The sequence below is a fragment of the Apostichopus japonicus genome, chromosome 15 (assembly GCF_037975245.1).
Source record: "Apostichopus japonicus isolate 1M-3 chromosome 15, ASM3797524v1, whole genome shotgun sequence".
Classification (NCBI taxonomy): domain Eukaryota; kingdom Metazoa; phylum Echinodermata; class Holothuroidea; order Aspidochirotida; family Stichopodidae; genus Apostichopus; species Apostichopus japonicus.
The window spans coordinates 25,280,284-25,301,195 of NC_092575.1; positions in this window are offsets into that span (position 1 = coordinate 25,280,284).

A 20,912-nucleotide genomic window follows, 5' to 3' on the forward strand; every position below is an offset into this window, starting at 1 on the left:
TTCGGATACTATTTTGAGCTTACAACAGAAGAAGGAAATGGGGAGGAGGGAGATGTGGATGGGAAGGGGTGTGAAGTAGTTCCTCAATTACTTCGGGTAATTTCCATCCACTTCTCCGTTACATCGTGTCCAAGACCAAGAACTTAACCAAGGAGAGCCTACAAATATGAAGTCATTAAAACTGTGTTTGTGTTCAAAGGTCGTTATTGTGCTCAGTTAAATATAGAAAGTAAATATTTTGATTACCGGGAAATGATGATGATACTTATAGCCTATAAAGGACTTCAAGTTTATTGCCTTCACACTGCTGTTCCCATGCACCATATTTAACACAATACCCTATACAAATAGAACCGTTTATGGAAGTTCACAACGAACTTCCTCATCCTGTATCTATTGCAATGCCTACCCAGGCTGCGCGTGTACAATTAAATGAACACACCGGGATAAAGGTTATCAGTGGCGTAGATTTCTCTTTGAAACAGGGCGGGGGGGGGGGGGTGGGTTGAGCTTATCCACAGATTTTAAGATGAAGGGTGGATACCCACGAGCAAAGTGTGCGATCGCGATCCAAACGAACGCCGGGAAAGGGTTTGATGTTTAACAATCGAGGTATTTAGTACTGTAAAATGGTGCAACTTGGAGATGATTGCATAAATTTCCTCAAATATAACCATATGCGTAGGAGGCGGGGGCTGGGTGGCTGCAGCCCCAATCAAATATTTATGAACAAATTCGGGCAATATGCTGACATTTTTTCGGGCACCCACTGATAGAAATTTATTTGCAATGTGTTTTTCATGTGTTAAACTGATATTATTATTATCATTATTTTTGTACCGACTTCCCCAATAATTCTAACCAATATGGAAGGGCAATAACACAGCAAATGATTGTATATTATTGGCATGCGTTGTAATAACCGATTCATGCCTATATGATATGCACATTAACATGTTAAACGCGCGCGAAAATTGTGGTTATATTTTTCGGGCAAGTCGTTACAACTTCCCCCCCCCCCCACCAACCCCCAAATCAAATTGGTCCCCTACGCCTATGCATATAACACACACATTTGTCATATTTGAAATGTAGAAATGAAAATAACCAACTTTTATGTAAAGATTTTTAAATCAATTCAACACAAAACGTATTGCCTATACATGCAGCCTCTTCAGTCAATCTTTCAATGAGAGACCAAAGTCTGTTATCGCCATATAATTTATTAAAATTATTATTTCCAATCGATATCTTGAAGTATTTCTAGAGCGTTTTGACTGAACGTTAATTATGAGACGAAGAGATTAAATCATCTTGAAATCAACAGAATTATTTTATCGTTTCTGTGAGTGGAGCTTCTTAAAGCAATGGAGCTCGGCTTCCGTAAACAGCCTACCAAATACAGTTTCCCCGAGGACGCGATAGTCACGTTCATTAAAGGCATTGAAGACTCGCCCCAAACCGCGTGCTGCGCTCTGAAAAAGTGAACTTTCCGTTGCTTGCAAGTGAAGTTTTCTTCTTGTCGCTACAAACTTGCAGACAGTAATGGAACGTGATACCTTGTTAACTTCTATCTAGACCTGAGATGTCCATCGCTGCTATGTACACTGTGTTGTGGGTATTGACCGTAGCTGTATGTATTGACTGTACACAAGTGTCTAATTACCGACGGTAGCAAGCTGTGTGTGTATTTTCTGGGATCGATGGTGGTGTCTAACACTTCTGTTACACCTCATTCGAAACTAGGTCAGATTACCGGCATGAGACATTTCTTTGTGCGCGAGCCTTCACACCCTTTACTTGCAGTATTTACGTTTTCTAGCTTAATTTTGTTAGTGTTATCTATAACATGTTGGAAATGATTACATGAATCACCCCCAGTCAAATGTTGGGGATAAATTCTCTTCTTGTAATCTTGTGTCAATGCAACACATTTTAAATGAACAAAACTTGCATTATCGACCTATAAAACTGGAAAGTTCAGGTTAATAAACCGATAATCTTGGAATATCTACCGATATTCCAGGCTTTCAACGAATACATAAAAGCCGCGGTGCGAGGTGTGTGTATTAAATTTAATCCGGATTTCGACAGCAATGTACACACACACATGTACAGTGGTGACATCACACATACGTCAACACGAAGGGTTAGGGAGGATTATGGGACAAGGGGTGGGGGAGGGGGTCAGGGATATATGGTAATTCTTAAGTGGGTACCGTCGTGCAGAGAAATCGAAATCAAGAGCGAACGAATAATTGAAGAAAATGATATATTTTGTCCAAAATTTAATTGTCCCCGATCAAGAAAAGCAAAATGAAAAGGAAATAGTACAAAAGATGAAATTATTAAAGATGAACTTAGTTGAACCATGGAGGTTACCTCCATGGTTGAACTTACACTATAAAATCTACAAATGTTTTACTTCAGCAAAAAAAAAGAACACGAAATTGAAATAATCAATAAAACAATAACAGCTTTCCATTTCTATTTTGTAGGGTTGGCCTATGGCTAATTTTAAAATTATTGTTCTTTTATAGTAAATGAGATAAAAATATCTAATTCTACTTGACAAGTGTATTATTATATTTAATCATGTATTATTATATAGTGATCTGTTAATATGTATCACATTCGCTATACGTTCAGAGCATAGCAACTATTCAGCCTGTATGAACCTAGGAGTAGCGTTCTAGTCTAATGCTATATAATATAATTAAAGGAAAAAATTACATTCTGAGAGAACCAAACCACCGCATATTTAATATTATAATTATTCATTCCTATGAACCAAGAGAAAGAAATTGAAATGGCGTTCATTAATCGTAGTCATTATTGATTACGTAATCAAGGAGTGCAATCACTCCATCATAGCTTTCTTCTCCAGAGGGTAAGATCTGGTCCGCTGGTAGGACGAAGCCGTACTCTCCTGTATCTCGTAGTTCTACCACATAGGTGTAAGTAGCGGCTGGTGTACTAGCGAACCCATAGTCATTACTTGCTCCAGACGCTTCATCTGTAACCGTAGCAAATGGAGAGATGGTGATTTTGTGTGTGTTTTATTAGAAACCTTTCAGATGGGCCATGAGCATCCTAAACTCATTGGAATTTAATTTACTGCAAAATGATCCAAGGTTTTGTGCTCTACATATAATTTATGCTATCTTAACATTATTAAGTTGTATATTTTATTATGTCTAATAATAAATAATCAATTATTACACTCGGTTTAGGAAAGATAAGTTCTATGACATATGGTTCTAAAACCCTTTATCAACTACATTTTTAGACATTTCTAACCGCCGGCGCGTAGCCAAGGGGGGCGAAGGGGGAGACCACCCCTCCCCCACCACACACACACACACTTGAGCATATTTTTGTATTTCTTTTATGATATCGAAGTTTTATAGTAGCCGTTATAAGAGGTTTTAATATTTGTACACCAATAAATCAACTGTGTCTGAATTTTCGAAAATTCCCTGAGCAACATTCTTCATCATACTTCCTTCTACTCGTGCAATTTTGACCGGTCTGTATTGAAGGGGGTTTTTCTATATTTTCTTTTGTTCATTCGTTTTTACTTTCTTTTCTATTTTCCGCTATCACCCATTGATCACCTTTCCGGGTGGATATGCACGCATTATAAATCACTATTATTATTATTATTATACCAGGGTCTTTCTTAATTACATAAATATTTAGTAGATGGGCCATATCCTTAAAGGGAACATCATGACACTATCTAAGCGGAGCGCACCCATCTGGGGGAGGAGAACGAGGGGGATAGGAGAACGAGAGGGGGAGGAGAACGAAAGGGGGAGGAGAACGAGAGGGGATGAGAGCGAGAGGGGGAGGAGGACTAGAGGGGGAGGAGAACGAGAGGGGGAGGAGAACGAGAGGGGGAGGAAGACGAGAGGGGGAGGAGGACGAGGGGGGAGGAGGACGAGAGGGGGAGGAGGACGAGAGGGGGAGGAGGACGAGAGGGGGAGGAGGACGAGAGGGGGAGGAGGACGAGGGGGGAGGACGAGGGGGGAGGACGAGGGGGGAGGAGGACGAGAGGGTGAGGAGGACGAGAGGGGGAGGAGGACGAGGGGGGAGGAGGACGAGAGGGGGAGGAGGACGAGAGGGGGAGGAGGACTAGAGGGGGAGGAGGACGAGAGGGAGGAGAACGAGAGGGGGAGGAGAACGAGAGGGGGAGGAGGACGAGAGGGGGAGGAGGACGAGAGGGGGAGGAGGACGAGGGGGGAGGAGGACGAGAGGGGGAGGAGAACGAGAGGGGGAGGAGGACTAGAGGGGGAGGAGGACGAGAGGGAGGAGAACGAGAAGGGGAGGAGAACGAGAGGGGGAGGAGGACGAGAGGGGGAGGAGGACGAGAGAGGGAGGAGAACGAGAGGGGAAGGAGGACGAGAGGGGGAGGAGGACGAGGGGGGAGGAGGACGAGAGGGGGAGGAGGACGAGAGGGGGAGGAGGACGAGAGGGGGAGGAGGACGAGAGGGGGAGGAGGACGAGAGGGGGAGGAGGACGAGGGGGGAGGAGGACGAGGGGGTAGGAGGACAAGGGGGGAGGAGGACGAGAGGGGGAGGAGGACGAGGGGGGAGGAGGACGAGGGGGAGGAGGACGAGGGGGGAGGAGGACGAGGGGGGAGGAGGACGAGGGGGGAGGAGGACGAGGGGGAGGAGGACGAGAGGGGGAGGAGGACGAGAGGGGGAGGAGGACGAGGGGGGAGGAGGACGAGAGGGGGAGGAGGACGAGGGGGAGGAGGACGAGAGGGGGAGGAGGACGAGAGGGGGAGGAGGACGAGGGGGGAGGAGGACGAGAGGGGGGAGAACGAGAGGGGTAGGAGAACGAGAGGGAGGAGAACGAGAGGGGGAGAACGAGAGGGGGAGAACGAGAGGCGTTGTTCAGCAGTCCAGATAAGGTAAATGTAACAGTCTAATATTGATTGTTCACCATCTGATATCAGTGGTTCCAAAGCTATGAAGTTATTCAAAAATATGAAATGTTGTTGTTAAACCTTGTCCAACTTGGCCTTCGCTCTTATTTGAAATCATAACAGCAGCTTGCGAAGAAGATAGATAGTGGTATAACTTTTATAATGCACAAATCTTTGAATGCTTAGGTCTTTATGTGGATTCATCTTTGTGAAATAGCATGGAGGGGGGATTTGCTTGCCCTATTAAGCTTACATGCTGTTGCACATTCTAGATTTGTACAGATTTGTCTCAGGAAGAACACTTGTACTATTACAACTATTACAACAAAGAGTTGTTATCAGTTTAGATAAGACTGTATTTTATTCATGCTGGGTAAATGTAAAACAAAAATCAACTGCTAAGGTCCCCATTATGTGTGTGAATACTTTCTGAACAGTCAAATATTAATATTTTAACATCTTCGCTCATCTTCGGATTTGTTTCCACCGAAAGTTTATAAGCTATGTATATTAAAACAAATATGTGTACCATTGGTTTTCACATGGGAATGACAGTAAAATGGAAAATGATAAATTACAAAGTTAATTTGGTCAAAAAGGCAACATAGCCATTACAACAAAAATACAGTAGAGTTTTTACTAATAAATCATTTAGGTAATCTTCGGTTATGATCAACATAATGTACACAGTGGCGGTGACGGCGAAGAGGGAGGAGAGGAAGGAGGGATGAGGTGAAAGTTTCAAATATTCGCTCCTGCACCCACTCTTACCTACATACTCCCCTTTCCCCCATTCAGTGGCGTAGCCAGACTTTTCCATCTGGGGGGGGGGGGCAAAGGGGGGGCGAAGGATCTGATTGGTGGGGCAGACTAAGCTAGTACAAAAGACATACCAAACAGTTTGCATGACAAACTGTGGCAAATCGGGTATTGTGTCAGCAATGTAGGGTACAGATGGTCACTCTAGTTAGCTGACGTTTTATGTTATTTCCACAGGTATTATTAACGATAAAACAGATCACTGTAAAAGTCATCGATAATTCTCTTTAAAAATCTGAATAGACTATGCTCTTTCTGTCAGTATTCAAAGATGATCAGCATGATATCTGACTTGCCTGGGAGTGTAACCACCCCCCCCCCCTCCCAATCAACAAAAGATGTTATCATTCCCCCTTCGGATCCTTCTTTTGCACTTTCTAGGGCTCACTCAAACAGTCTAGCGAAGGTTAATTCGCCTATTCTGAAGACTGTCTGCGAACTTATCGACGAATTTCGCGCCCTATTACAGACAGACTTTAAGGTGACCATATTTTCGTGATTGAAATCGGGGACATTTATTGCGTGACTGGGGCTGTCCCCCTCCCCTTTGGAAAATTTTCAAGTGCCTAAGGTGCTTAGATGTAAAATGGTGATACTTTGAAGCACTTTTTAAATCAATTTTATTTTCAAAAATGTAGCTTTTTCTTAAATGAAATCCACTTACTTTACGTGGATCTTTGAGAGCTTGTGATTTGCTCATGCTCACACTAATCGGGCTGAAGTTGGCGAACAATAACAGCGACCAATAGCAGCGAACGTTAAGCATTACCAGCGACCATTACCAGCGAACAATAAGAGCGAACACTAAGGGGAAAATGATACTACGGAGAAGTTTAAGGGCAATTCCAATGTTACATGGGGAAAAGTAAAGTTTTAAAAACTAAACTAATTGACACACTTATTTAACAGAGTCATGGGTGTGTTATCAGACAATAACAGTTTTCAAATTGTGCAAGTAATAGCTGGCAACCCTCTCTATCACCCCATCAAAACCACCTTGAGAAAAGATGTCATCAGAGAGGGCGTTAATAACGCCAAAACTCGACGCGAAGTCTCATCTACCGTTTATATACGGGTTTTCAACACGATTTTTGGCTAACAAATCAAATCTGTAACTCAGTATCATTGGGGTCCCCAAAGTAGCTGACGTTACCCACTATCACCCCATGCCAACAAACCTCGGGGACGGTATCATTTAGGGTGTTATTAACACCCAAACTCGACGCAAAGTCTCATTTACAGTTTATATACGGGTTTTCAACACGATTTTTGGCTAACAAATCAAATCTGTAACTCAGTATCATTGGGGTCCCCATGGTAGCTGACGTCACCAGCTATCACCCCATACCAACAAACCTCGGGGGACGGTATCATTTAAGGTGTTATTAACACCCAAACTCGACGCAAAGTCGCATTTACAGTTTATATACGGTTTTTCAACACGATTTTTGGCTAACAAATCAAATCTGTAACTCAGTATCATTGGGGTCCCCATGGTAGCTGACGTCACCAGCTATCACCCCATACCAACAAACCTCGGGGGACGGTATCATTTAAGGTGTTATTAACACCCAAACTCGACGCAAAGTCGCATTTACAGTTTATATACGGTTTTTCAACACGATTTTTGACTATCAAATCAAACTGATCTGTAACTCAGTATCATTGGGGTCCCCAAAGTAGCTGACGTTACCCTCTAGTACCCCATGCCAACAAAAATCGGGGACGGTATCATTTAGGGTGTTAACACCCAAACTCGAGGCAGAGTCTCAATTACCGTTAGTATACGGTTTTTCAACACAGTTTTTGGCTTACAAATCAATCTTACTTTTGGAATTTGTCATTAAAATTAAAACCTGCAGGGTTCTCGCCCGCTTTTTTGTCAAACCGGGTGGTCTCAAGTGCCGATGATCAATTCGGATGCCAAAGGTATCCGCGCGATCGCGTAGCGTAGCGATCGCACTCTCGGCGTGTGGTCAAGGGGCAAAGTTCGTTGTGTGGGTCCAAGGGGCTAAGCCCCCGGAAGCTCCGCGATTTTCGTCTTTTCTAAGTAGGCAAACTGCTTGAAATTGACTTTTTCGAGCTATGATTTATAAATGCTCAAATATTTTTCAATAACTTAGAGTTATACATGACTGCCGAATAATAAAGACAAAATAAACTGGTCTTGGTGATTCTTCCAGCAGCCAAGCCACTTGAAATTCGCGCTACTTTACAAAGCTATGATTTCTTAAATTTTCAAATGTATGGCAATAACCTGGACATTGCTGTTAGTTATACTCTACAGTATAAAGAAAAATAGTCAGCTGACCATTGACTAGAGTCAACTTTACATAAACTGCTACATAAACTGAATGACTATTTATTTTTTGGTGTGTGTCACGGTGATTCAGTTGTGACTTCATTTTTTTTCCTGCCCTGGTTTAGGTTATGTACGATGTTTAAATACAAACATTCTGGCATCTCTCAGTACCCAGAAAACACAAACTTCGTTCGCAACCTTTTGCTGTGTAAAAGCAGGGATCGTTTGTGTCGCGATATCACTATACTGAAGCGCTTACGTGATACCTGGAATGTGTTATTTGCCGTGGTTGCAGTTGGGAATAGGAAGAGTGAACTGAAAAGTGTGAATATTTAGTCGATGGTTTTATTCACATCAAAAATGTCAAAATGTTTCAGTAGTACTTGCTAACGTTGATTATTTATAACAGCTATAAAACCAGGCACCCAACTTTCAAACAGCTAGGGCGCACAACTTTCGAACCGATCGGCGAGAGCCAAAATCAAATTCAAACCTGGAGCCCCGCCCGGTTAAATCGGACTGGCGAGAACCCTGGCGTTATTACCTGGTTAATACATATTCAAAATTCATGAAGGGCAACTTCAGAACATGGAACAAGAGTGATCATCACAACCTGGGATAAATAACCTTATCATGCATGGATACAAATGTACTAATTGAATTAGTGCTCCTGCTTTTGTATTTTTGATGGTGAGTGTATCTTATCAGATCTGTATTCAGCAGTTGTTAGATCTGTGGTAGAGAAACATTATCATTGGTTGAGTGCACTATAAAGGGAACACGCATACACCCTTTGTTCATTATATGACGTTTGTAACTTATAAAATACAAGTTGATCCCTTCATATCCAATATATGTCTTCTGAAACATCACGAGGGTACCTTTGTTGGAACATAAAAGGAGATTGAAGAATTTAGCCGACGATAGAAAACAAGATTTAGGTAACTGCAAGCCTGTTGATTATGCCCTTTAAAGGAGTTGGTTAACGGTATAGTACGGATTAAACCGATAGTGCCTAAAAAAAACAAAAAAACTTGAGGTTTCATCGGTTGTTGATTACACAGACTTGTGTAGGTACGTTTTGTTGACCTGGATTCAGGTCTCTCTAAATGATACACCAATAGTTAAAAGTCGAAAGAGCTATTTTTTAAATTTTCATTCCAGTGAAGTTAGAGCATGTGTACACATCAATGAAAGATGACCAAACTTGATCATAGTGTCCTTGAGTAGTGGGTCATATGGGTGTTTAGTAAGTTTATGCCAAAGGTTATACAGAGGTCATCTGGGTTAATTGTGTGAACACACTCAAAATGCTTCTCCTATAAGGGTGATCACCAGGGTTGTCACCAGACCATTTTTAGAGCCGGGTAATTTGTGACAGTGATCCGCGCCCTGGGGGAGGGGTATAAAGGGAGGGGGTGTCCCCCTCCCCTTTTGAAAAATTTTCAAATCCTGATGGTGCCTACATGCAAAATGGTGGCATTTAGAAAGGGTTTTGATCCTCAAAATTCTTCTGAGATACCTTTGTTTTTTCATGTGGATCACTGAATTTTCCTGGGATCTTTTTTGGTATTTTTTTGTATTTAGAGCCCCTCATCACTCACCCCAGTGTTATTGTTCCAAATGCACATTGTTCTCATTTAGTATGCATGACCATTAAATCCCCCCAAAAAGGAATTCACATTTTACCTCTACGGCAGTGTACGCGGGAAATCATTGGTACAGCAGGCTGTCGTCTGATGATTTGCATGCTACAGTACTGTACAACATTCTTACAATGTGCGTGAAACACTTGTTCTTAGTTAAACTTAGCAAATCGCCAAGAAACGATTGGCAGTGGAACGTCTCTACATGCATAGCTAAACAGCGAACAGTATCCAATGCACCGAGTCTTGTCTCGACATGTTTTTCGAACCGTACTCAGTGCAACGTTTCCTAGCCTAATGTGCCTAAAGTCCACACAAAACGCGAGGCCTAATGTTACTACTAAAAATGATATGTAACCCCGAAAGGATAAGGCACGAAGTTTCCTTCTTGCTTTTTATTACTTCTGGTAACCAGAACATATCGGGGAATAAAATAAACATGTATAAAAAGGTTTTGCCCTTCAACATGAAACTATTCTCGTTTAAAACTTTCTTTCAGTCAAAGTTCGTAAACTTCGTACTCGTGCTCGTAGGCCTACTCTGGATGTTTACAATAAACAATTGCATATAACGCAGGTGCGTATCCAGGGGGGGGGCGTTGGGGGCGCGCGCCCCCCGGGTAAGGAAAAGAGGAGAGACAAAAAAGAGAAGAAAAAAGGGAAAAGGAGGGGAAAAAAGAAAAGGAGGAGAGGAAGGAAGGGAAAAGAAAAAGAAAAAAGAGAGAAAAAGGAGAAAAGGAGGGAGTAGAAGATAGCCAAGACCTCGGGAAGAGAAAGATCCCTATTATATACACAGGGTAGCCAGTGACAGATCAAGGATTACGGAGGGGGTGTGCGCCTCACACTACCCCTTACCCCGACAACTCCATTTTTGACGTTTCCGTTTTTCCTCTCTCACTAATGTACTTGAACTCGACCGAGTCGTCGGGGAACATAACGCATTTCGGGAAGGGGGAGACCGCCCCCCCCCGAGCAAATTTTCTTTATGACATCGCTAGTAATTTCAAAATAGACAATGCTTAGATGCAACTTACAAGGCCTGGGAAGTGTCATTTCCAGCGATCTGGGAGGCATTTTCGGCCAACATTTTCTTGTACGCTCCGCGCCAACTCATGGTGGCGCTTCGCTTAGATAGTTTGCCTACAGGCTTCGCCCTCCCTTGGCAATTACTCGCTACACGCCTGTTCGAATTTGTAAAGCAAAGAGCAGATATAACATCATATCAATGAGCATTGAAATGCATGTTCCACGATGTACAGCCTCAAAAACTGTCAATGTGTGTAGTCAAAGGCGTAGGAGCCAGATTGGATTTGGGGGCTGTAATGACTTGCCCGAAAAAAAAAGCCAAATTTTTTCGCGCAAGTCGCGCGCATTCAACATGTCGATGCCAATATCATATAGGCAAGATCGGTCATTACATTGTATGGCATCGTGTACCTTACGGTCCGTCAAAGTTGCACAGTATACCGTGGGTAGCACCGCCCGGCGCCGCCCGGCGTGGTGACAACCCTGGTGATCACCATGCTGGGTCATAGTGTTCACTTAATATGGAGACATAATTATGGTGAGTTCAAAATATGGATGTCAAAGATCATCTACTTATCTTTTGCAGTAAGTTGTATGTAACTACCGAAGGTTCTTTTCGTGCAGTTTGCATTGGATTATGAAGAATGTTGGTCATAGTGTTACTTGAACAGTAGTGGTAAGAATTTGGGGCCAACGGTCATCCGGGGCCCAAATTTGCGATTTTGTGTACAACACTGTGATTTTCTTCAGCAATAAAAGTTTTTTTTAAAAGAAATATGACTAAATTTTTCAATAAACTTTCAATTTTGTATAGTTCAAGAAGGTAATCCATAATTAGTATACCCTGTAATTTGCTGAAAAAGTCATGGTCTTTTCTCTTCTCTTCTACTTAGATATTAATTTCATTACTTGTCGTTTGTTGCATGTCTATTGAAGAATTAGGTTCTTATCAGCTTACTGCTGAATGCCGGAAGATCTATGAAGATTCATGTGGAGTTTGTCTTCGTTTGTTTGTTGTGTGTATGTGTAACTAAAAAAGTCAATGCAACTTAAAACTTCATGAAATGTACTTATAACTTGAAAAGATATCAGCCCAGCTGCTTTTCACGTAGTTTTGGCCGTTATGCGTTTGATTGCAAAAACTGGTACACAATCAAATCATCATCTTAACATTGTTGAAAATATGAAAATATCTCAACTACTTATACAGTAAGTACGTTATATACTGTGACGGAATTGATGCTTTAACGCAAACGTATTTGAGAGAAATAACCAAAAACCATGGATTTGATCATCGTGTTTGCAACTCGGTGGTCCAACGTCTTAAAACAATTCACATGCTTATATGCAATTAGGTTGATTGAAGACAATTTGAGAAAAATGCCACGATAACATTTATCGCTAACCAATTTATATGATATGTTTTGTCTAAACCAAATTTACAGTTGGATCATTGTCATTAGACTACCCATCACATGTTATCTCAAATTGGTTCTATGGATCCCATTTTAGGAAAATCGGGCCTGAACTTTCACAATTTGCTTATACTGTCGACATGATTTTGTTGTCTGTCAAATAAATCCATCTTTAGTTCACGGCGATTAATTCCTTTGGTATTTAAAAGGAATACAACATCGCTAAGCCTTCTATTCTCCATTGCGGTTGCATGTCGATAAACTTCTACACACATACTGAATGAAGTTTGGAGACATATTAACTATATTTTGACTAACTCTTGTAATACGGTGAAATGTGACTGTACACTGACACTACAATCTATTCCGAATTGGTCCGGATATACTGATCGGGGAAGTTTCTTGTTATTTCATTTCAACGATACTATATGAGTAGGGTCATTTTAAGTTTACTTATGTATCTTTGTATATAATAAACGGTATTCCGTAAAAAAAATCATAGCTTTCCTAATAGCTTCATTTTAATTTACGGCTTTCTCAATTAATTTCTCTTCTTTCTATAATGTGAGACACATTCTCTCTACACTGAATATAAATCGGATAGCTTGCGTCGAGTTTAGGTGTTAATAACACCCTAAATGATACCGTCCCCCGAGGTTTGTGGTAAGGGGTGGTAGAGGGTGACGTCAGCTACGTTTTTGCTCCCCAATGATACTGAGTTACAGATTTGATTTATTAGCCAAAAATCGTGTTGAAAAACCGTATTTAAACTGTAGATGATACTTTTCGCCGAGTTTGGGTGTTAATAACACCCTAAATGATACCGTCCCCCGAGGTTTGTTGGTATGGGGTGATAGAGGGTGACGTCAGCTACTTTGGGGACCCCAATGGTACTGAGTTACAGATTTGATTTGTTAGCCAAAAATCGTGTTGAAAAACCGTATATACTGTAAATGCGACTTTGCGTCGAGTTTGGGTGTTAATAACACCTTAAATGATACCGTCCCCCGAGGTTTGTTGGTATGAGGTGATAGAGGGTGACGTCAGCTACTTTGGGGACCCCAATGATACTGAGTTACAGATTTGATTTGTTAGCCAAAATCGTGTTGAAAAATCGTATTTAAACTGTAAATGCGACTGCGTTGAGTTTGGGTGTTAATAACACCTTAAATGATACCGTCCCCCGAGGTTTGTTGGTATGGGGTGATAGAGGGTGACGTCAGCTACCATGGGGACCCCAATGATACTGAGTTACAGATTTGATTTGTTAGCCAAAAATCGTGTTGAAAAACCGTATATAAACTGTAAATGAGACTTTGCGTCGAGTTTGGGTGTTAATAACACCTTAAATGATACCGTCCCCCGAGGTTTGTTGGTATGGGGTGATAGAGGGTGACGTCAGCTACCATGGGGACCCCAATGATACTGAGTGACAGATTTGATTTGTTAGCCAAAAATCGTGTTGAAAAACCGTATTTAAACTGTAGATGATACTTTGCGTCGAGTTTGGGTGTTAATAACACCCTAAATGATACCGTCCCCCGAGGTTTGTTGGTATGCGGTAATAGCTGGTGACGTCAGCTACCATGGGGACCCCAATGATACTGAGTGACAGATTTGATTTGTTAGCCAAAAATCATGTTGAAAAACCGTATATAAACTGTAGATGATACTTTTCGTTGAGTTTGGGTGTTAAAAACACCATAAATGATACCGTTCCCCGAGGTTTGTTGGTATGACGTGATAACTGGTGACGTCAGCTACGTTTTTGCTCCCCGATGATACTGAGTTACAGATTTGATTTGTTAGCCAAAAATCGTGTTGAAAAACCGTATATAAACTGTAAATGCGACTTTGCGTCGAGTTTGGGTGTTAATAACACCTTAAATGATACCGTCCCCCGAGGTTTGTTGGTATGGGGTGATAGAAGGTGACGTCAGCTACCATGGGGACCCCAATGATACTGAGTTACAGATTTGATTTGTTAGCCAAAAATCCTGTTGAAAAACCGTATTTAAACTGTAGATGATACTTTTCGTCGAGTTTGGGTGTAAATAACACCCTAAATGATACCGTCCCCCGAGGTTTGTTGGTATGGGGTGATAGCTGGTGACGTCAGCTACTTTGGGGACCCCAATGATACTGAGTTACAGATTTGATTTGTTAGCCAAAAATCGTGTTGAAAAACCGTATTTAAACTGTAAATGCGACTTTGCGTCGAGTTTGGGTGTTAATAACACCCTAAATGATACCGTCCCCCGAGGTTTGTTGGTATGGGGTGATCGCTGGTGACGTCAGCTACGTTTTGCTCCCCGATGATACTGAGTTACAGATTTGATTTGTTAGCCAAAAATCGTGTTGAAAAATCGTATATAAACTGTAAATGATACTTTGCGTTGAGTTTGGGTGTTAATAACACCATAAATGATACCTTCCCCTGAGGTTTATTGGTATGGGGTGATAGAGGGTGACGTCAGCTACTTTGGGGACCCCAATGATACTGAGTTACAGATTTGATTTGTTAGCCAAAAATCGTGTTGAAAAACCGTATTTAAACTGTAAATGCGACTTTACGTCGAGTTTGGGTGTTAATAACACCCTAAATGATACCGTCCCCCGAGGTTTGTTGGTATGGGGTGATCGCTGGTGACGTCAGCTACGTTTTTGCTCCCCAATGATACTGAGTTACAGATTTGATTTGTTTGTTAGATGTGGTTTTGAATAACAGTATATATATGCTACGTTTTACTTTCAGTTGCCGAGTTAACGTTCACCCCACCCTTCTTTATGTTTCCCATTAAGCTTTGTTTGCAAATATATTATCTTTTACCCTAAACTTACGCTTTTCGCTGATATTCGGGGCAGGTCTGATATTTTAAGAGCTATAATTTTGCTTTACCACGATAATGAGTTAGGCCATACCCTGACTTTGGGGATATTTTATACCCCGTTCCATAGTTACGAGTTGTCGGGTTTGAATCTCTTATAATATATTATTAAATGCATGGAAAGTCCAAAAGCCTGTCTTTCCCTCCTAATTGCAATCGATTGAAAGCATTCGATCATTCAATTTGCTTTAAACACATCATTTTTGCCACATGGCTCATTACGAAGGCCACTACACAACTCCGTAGTATCATTTGCACTTTCTAGCATTTTTTGGTCGCCCTTATTGGTCGCTCTTATTGTTCGCTACTATTGGTCGCTGTTATTGTTCGCCAACTTCAGCCAGATCTCACACTATAAGTGTCGTTGTGTCGCCGTAGTTGCCATTTATACGGTCGAAAGAGTGCTAGGCTAGATCGATCTAGCATATTTTTAACAGTGTTTCCACTTAACACTGGCCCACCTGAAATACTGGTTATAAGTTCCGTTTTGCGACTGCACACTTAACTAAATTTTGTTTTTACAATGATTTTACTAATAATGTGGGATATTTTCGAAATTCCTGAACATTTTGACGAATCGGGGACATTTTCGGGGACACTTGTTCATCGGGAACAGCACACTGTAATCGGGGACTGTCCCCGAAAATCGGGGACGTCTGGTCACCTCGGGCCTATGAGCTCACTACGGAAATACAAACGTATATACTACTACTAGGCTGTTCTGTGTTGAATGTACCTAACCCAAGGAACACATCGCGATTGGTCGCGTGCGTAGGCGTAGCAAAACATGTTGTAAGTTTCAGTCAAAATGCAAATTGTTTCTAAATACTTTGATATTCATTCTGCCATACACGTCACTCACGTGTGAATCATTTCGGAACACAATCCAGGGATCAGGGAAAACCATGTGAAGATAAACTGAACGTAGCCTCCGCTTGTGAGTGCCGCGGAGACCGTTTAAGTAAATTGCCAACCCGTTTCCACATTTGACAATACAGAGACAGTGGCGTTTTTTGCGCTGCTGCTTGGGTCAAATTCTTTTTCAAGGCAATGTTCCCATGGAAGTTATTTTTATTTTGGCCACCCAATTTCGCAGATAGAGAATTAGGTAAAAGTTAAAGAATAAAAATTGCATAAAAACCATGGTAATATGCACATAGGCCCAGCAACATATTTAGTGTGCATTCAAGTTTTTTTTTTCTCAGTCAATAATTCCATTTGGGGGGGGGGGGGCAAGTGGGGGGGGGGGGCAAGCATTTCAACTGGGGGGGGCTCCCGCCCCCTGCCCCCCCCCCCCCCCCGCTGGCTACGCCAATGCCCCCATTCGATGAAATCCTGAAAGAGTAGTATTGCCACTGCTCTTCCCAAAGGAGTCAGCTTTCCCCTTCCTTTGGCTGACACTACAGTAGTTCTCTAGTTGTGTTTACTCTTCCGCCCTGAAAACGTATTTACTTGTCTACTTTATTTTTGATATAGGTCTTGTTTTGCTAACCTGCATGACTTTGCATGCTTAGCAAGAGAGATGGAGATTTTAAGCCGGGATTGGGAGCCTTGATGGGGAGAGGAGGGGGTGGGGGCTCGTACACTCCATACATGACTTTTGAAGAAAAATAATCCACCATGAAAAGTGTTTTATTTTATTTTTGTTATTTCTCAAACAAAAAAGTATCCCTTTGTTGAGAAATGAAGAAGAATTAAACCAGAATGGGCCGTTTTGTTGCAAAACTAAAAAAAAACAAAGAAAACAAAGAAAAGCAAGGAGTTAAAAAGTGTCTTTTTTCAAAAAAATAATTGAAAAAATCCAAATTGTGGTACAAAATGCACAGAAGACTCATTTAGCAAGTGCGTTTGATGTTATCTTGAGGTTTGCCGCACCCTCATCCTTCCCCTCCCTCCCACTGCCCCTTCCCCCTCCCTCTTCTACTCCCACACAGATGTGTGGATGAGGACGTTAATCATTTCGACTGACCCTAAAGTTGTTAAAGTGGAGGAGGGAAGTAGGTTCGTATCCCTGACAGAAAACCACGTTCAGAAATAATGTTATTATTGCAATGTGTCACGAAGTCGTGATGCTTATTTCGGTGTTGTATAGAACCTCATTGGTGACTAGCTATCACTAACAGGAGGATTTGCAGAATGGTTGCTACATGTAGTTTTACACAAATGGCATGTGAAGATGTATATACTCGCCATATTTTCTATCGAACTTGGATTTAAACAAAGGAGAGTCATTGCCAATAGCAGCGGATTAAGTAAAACAAATCAATGTTATTTTCTTAGACGATAAGGTCATCGATTACGTCATATGTGGCCTCGTTCACATTTGAGAACGCAAGGAGGATCATATCCATGTTTTCCCTGAAGAGGTAAGCAGGCTGAACACAGACGCGTCCACACATAAACACACACACACACACGCCAAGATGAACGCATAGGTTCCTTGCTTTGCAAAAAGCAAGGAACCAAAAAAGTGTCAAATAAAAGCCTCTACCCGGAAACAACTGCAGCTATAGTGCGCGCGAAGTGCGTAGAAAATGTTAATGTTATCTAGCTTACATGCATGTGCAAGGAGTTATTAATTCTCACAGCATCAATGCAGCTTGTGCGCGCAAAGCGCGCCAATTCTTTACCAAATTGACGCCCAAAATATTATCATTGTGTCAATTTAGCTATAGTATACACAATGCACGCGAAACAAGAAAGTGTTTTGGTACTTTGTCTCCTAAACTACAGTCGTTTTGCTATTTAAGCTTTTCAATTCAACGGTGTTCGTATGTTTTACTACATTGCAAAATTATTACATTGGTAGCGTGACAGGACGAAAGTGGTTATTCAGATCTCTATGTAAGTAGACCAAAGTAAACCCATATCTGACACCTTTGTTGGGAAAAATTAAGCGAAAGTCACTCTCTACAGGGCAGACATGGTTTACACACAGAAAGCGGAAATAAATAAATACATCACTAATGTACGAGAATCTCGCACAAAGATACGCGTTGTTCGTATCTTTAACTACGCAATTATTTTTCTCAAGTGAGTGGGGCCTTTTGGTTATGCTATTTTAAAATAATATCGTACACACGCACAGTTTTTATTGGTACTTAGCGTTATAAAATTGTCCCAATTGGCTATTAAATCTGAGACTTCTTTCTTTGAAACTTAACAAATGATGTGTTACTATAGGCAGATACGAGTAAATGAAAATCCATAGCTACAGCTATGGAATGGTAGATTCATGAGGGAAGAGGTCAGTTGGGTGAGGGGAGGGGGTAGGGGAGGGGGGCAGTTCAAAAATATCACCGAATTACCAATTGTTATTAGCTAGGATGAACAGAGTGCATATATTCATAGCCGACAGGTCAGAGAAGAGTGAGGTACATAGTGCGATACGTGAAACTAGCACAAATTTGGAATCATGAAAAAGGGGGGATTGACCCAGAAGTGGTTTAGCAGGAGCCTAGTGCTAAAAATTCCCAAGTTTGGGGGGAGGGGGTAGGATGCAGAAATGTGCATGATTTGAGTGGACATGTGTAAACAGAAGAAGCGTACATACTGTGATATATCTCCCTACATATACCTACAAACTAATGTCTGCCACATCTGTGCTGCATCCCTATAGTTAAACCTGATTAAACTAAGACACTCTTTAAGTATCTAACAGTACGGTACATATGATATACTTAATAAAATCCTTAAGGGAGCAATAAAATATAATCAGTGATCAAGTATATTTCGGTCTTGATGATCCATACATAGTCCTATCTATCTTCTTTGTATTAAGCCGCAGAGCTTTTCTGTATACAAACCTACACTTCCCTGTGTTCTTAATTTCAATATTATAGGAGAATACAGCACACCTGTCAGTGAATCGAGAAAATTCTACAATCCACATTTTACTTTTACACACTTAAACCTAAAAACAATTCAATATTAGATGGGGCATGTTGATCTATTAATTAAAAAAAAAATCTACTGATTTTCTTTTTCAAAGCTCTCTGAGTAGCCATTTTGTCGTGAAACAAGTTTTCACTCTAGTCGCTTGTCCATTATTAAATTAATGACATCCCTAGCCAAAGGGAAAGTGCCAAATCTTTCCCAGCCATAACTTAAAAATATACCTTCAACAAGGAAGTGATGCTGATCACTTTAACAACTATAGTTAGAAAAAAGGTAACAGGGAGCCCTGCAAATCGCAGCATAGGCAAGTATATTATCTAAGCATGCAGGATGGTAATGATCTAGAAATTTTAACAGATATTAAGTTACAAATTCATATCTAATAGATGACTCAAATTTGACTTAGACATGCTCGAAACAGTTATCAGTGGCTAAGATAGTACTTGGTATTTCCTTTTCATCTCACCACTCTATACTGGGCCTTGTACTGTTCATTGAACCACTCATACTGGCAGCATGCACATTTCCAAACCTATATCTAATAGAAACTGCTCATATACTAAGTGTATTGGAACGTGACATGAAAGTGCAATATATATAAAATATCTGTCCCAACTGGATGCCACAATGAATGTGTGAATTGGCTATTTATCCAACCTTCAACCGGTACTTAAATTGAGCAAAAATATGATGTGCTTTGTTCTTGAAAATATTAACTTTTGAAACTTCTTCCAGGAGGGAAAACTGTTCGCCAAAACTGTGAAAAACTTGGTAACAAAAACTTGTACAATGTTTGACAGTCGACAATCAAAAATTTGGCATGATTACCATCCTTAACATAAGCGCTACAATACTGCTGCTTATTAACAGCAACTATACTTAGGCCGATCTCATATTGCATAATCCGTCTGTTCAGTAAAGTTCTGATGTTTGTGCTGTAACTCAGGAAAATGCTTGTGGGAATAGGAATTGAAGCCAGTAGATTTTTCAAGCACCTGCAAAATCATGGCTAAGATTGTGAAATTCTCGGCCTGAACTATAGACAGCAAGGATGAGAGTGCTCTGGTCAAGAGGAGATATGTAAGTGAGAAGTAACTTTATTCATGTTTATCACAGGTCTGTCAACTATTGTAGGTTAACATTGCCCAATAATCAATTTCATTTGCTCTTTCCCACGCAGCAATGAGCTGAAGTGAAAGAAACACGTTCAGCTTCCTACATATGTCTTCATAACAGGAAACCAAAATTCAACTTGCCGTTTCACTACTGAGACTTTCGCTTTCTTAGTCTGAAATGGGTAATTATTTGTGAACGAGTAACCTTTCCAATGACCTAACTGTGCTCAGGTTCAAAGACCGACCGGACTTGGGGGGGGGGGGGGGGTAAAGAGAAAGACTCATTCGATCTTTGAACGTGGTCTTCCCTATTTAATTTTCACAATGAACGATGCTTGTGGAAAACCATATAAGAGTGCGGATTTCAACAGCATTGTTCCTCCCCTTTAATGGTGACTGTCGATTTCCTTGAACCGGTTTTGGAGAAGCAGAGGAGGTGTCTTTTCAGAAAATATTACAATGATTCGTTTACATTGAGATTTGCCAAAAGACAAGGTGTTAGCAAATCATTAGTTTGTTTAGTTTTGTTTGAAGTAAGTCACTCCCAATCGGGTCAGTGTACGCGTATTTATACACTATCACAATGTAGTGTGTGTACGTCACTCCACAGGTTTTATGTATGTCAGCAAATATGAATTATAGATCTACCTGATAGCTCTAACATACATTTGGGTGTTTTACGGAAGTGAAGTTGTGCACAAGGCATTAATATGAACACAAACAACTTCATACATTGGAAAACATGGAATTCTCCTCCCCATCCTCGATTAAGAGTTATCAACTTTATATTATTACAAAAGAATACTAAAGTTTACCGTGCATTTGGCAGAATTGTTTCATTTATTTCAACCATTAAAATTACATCATCATTA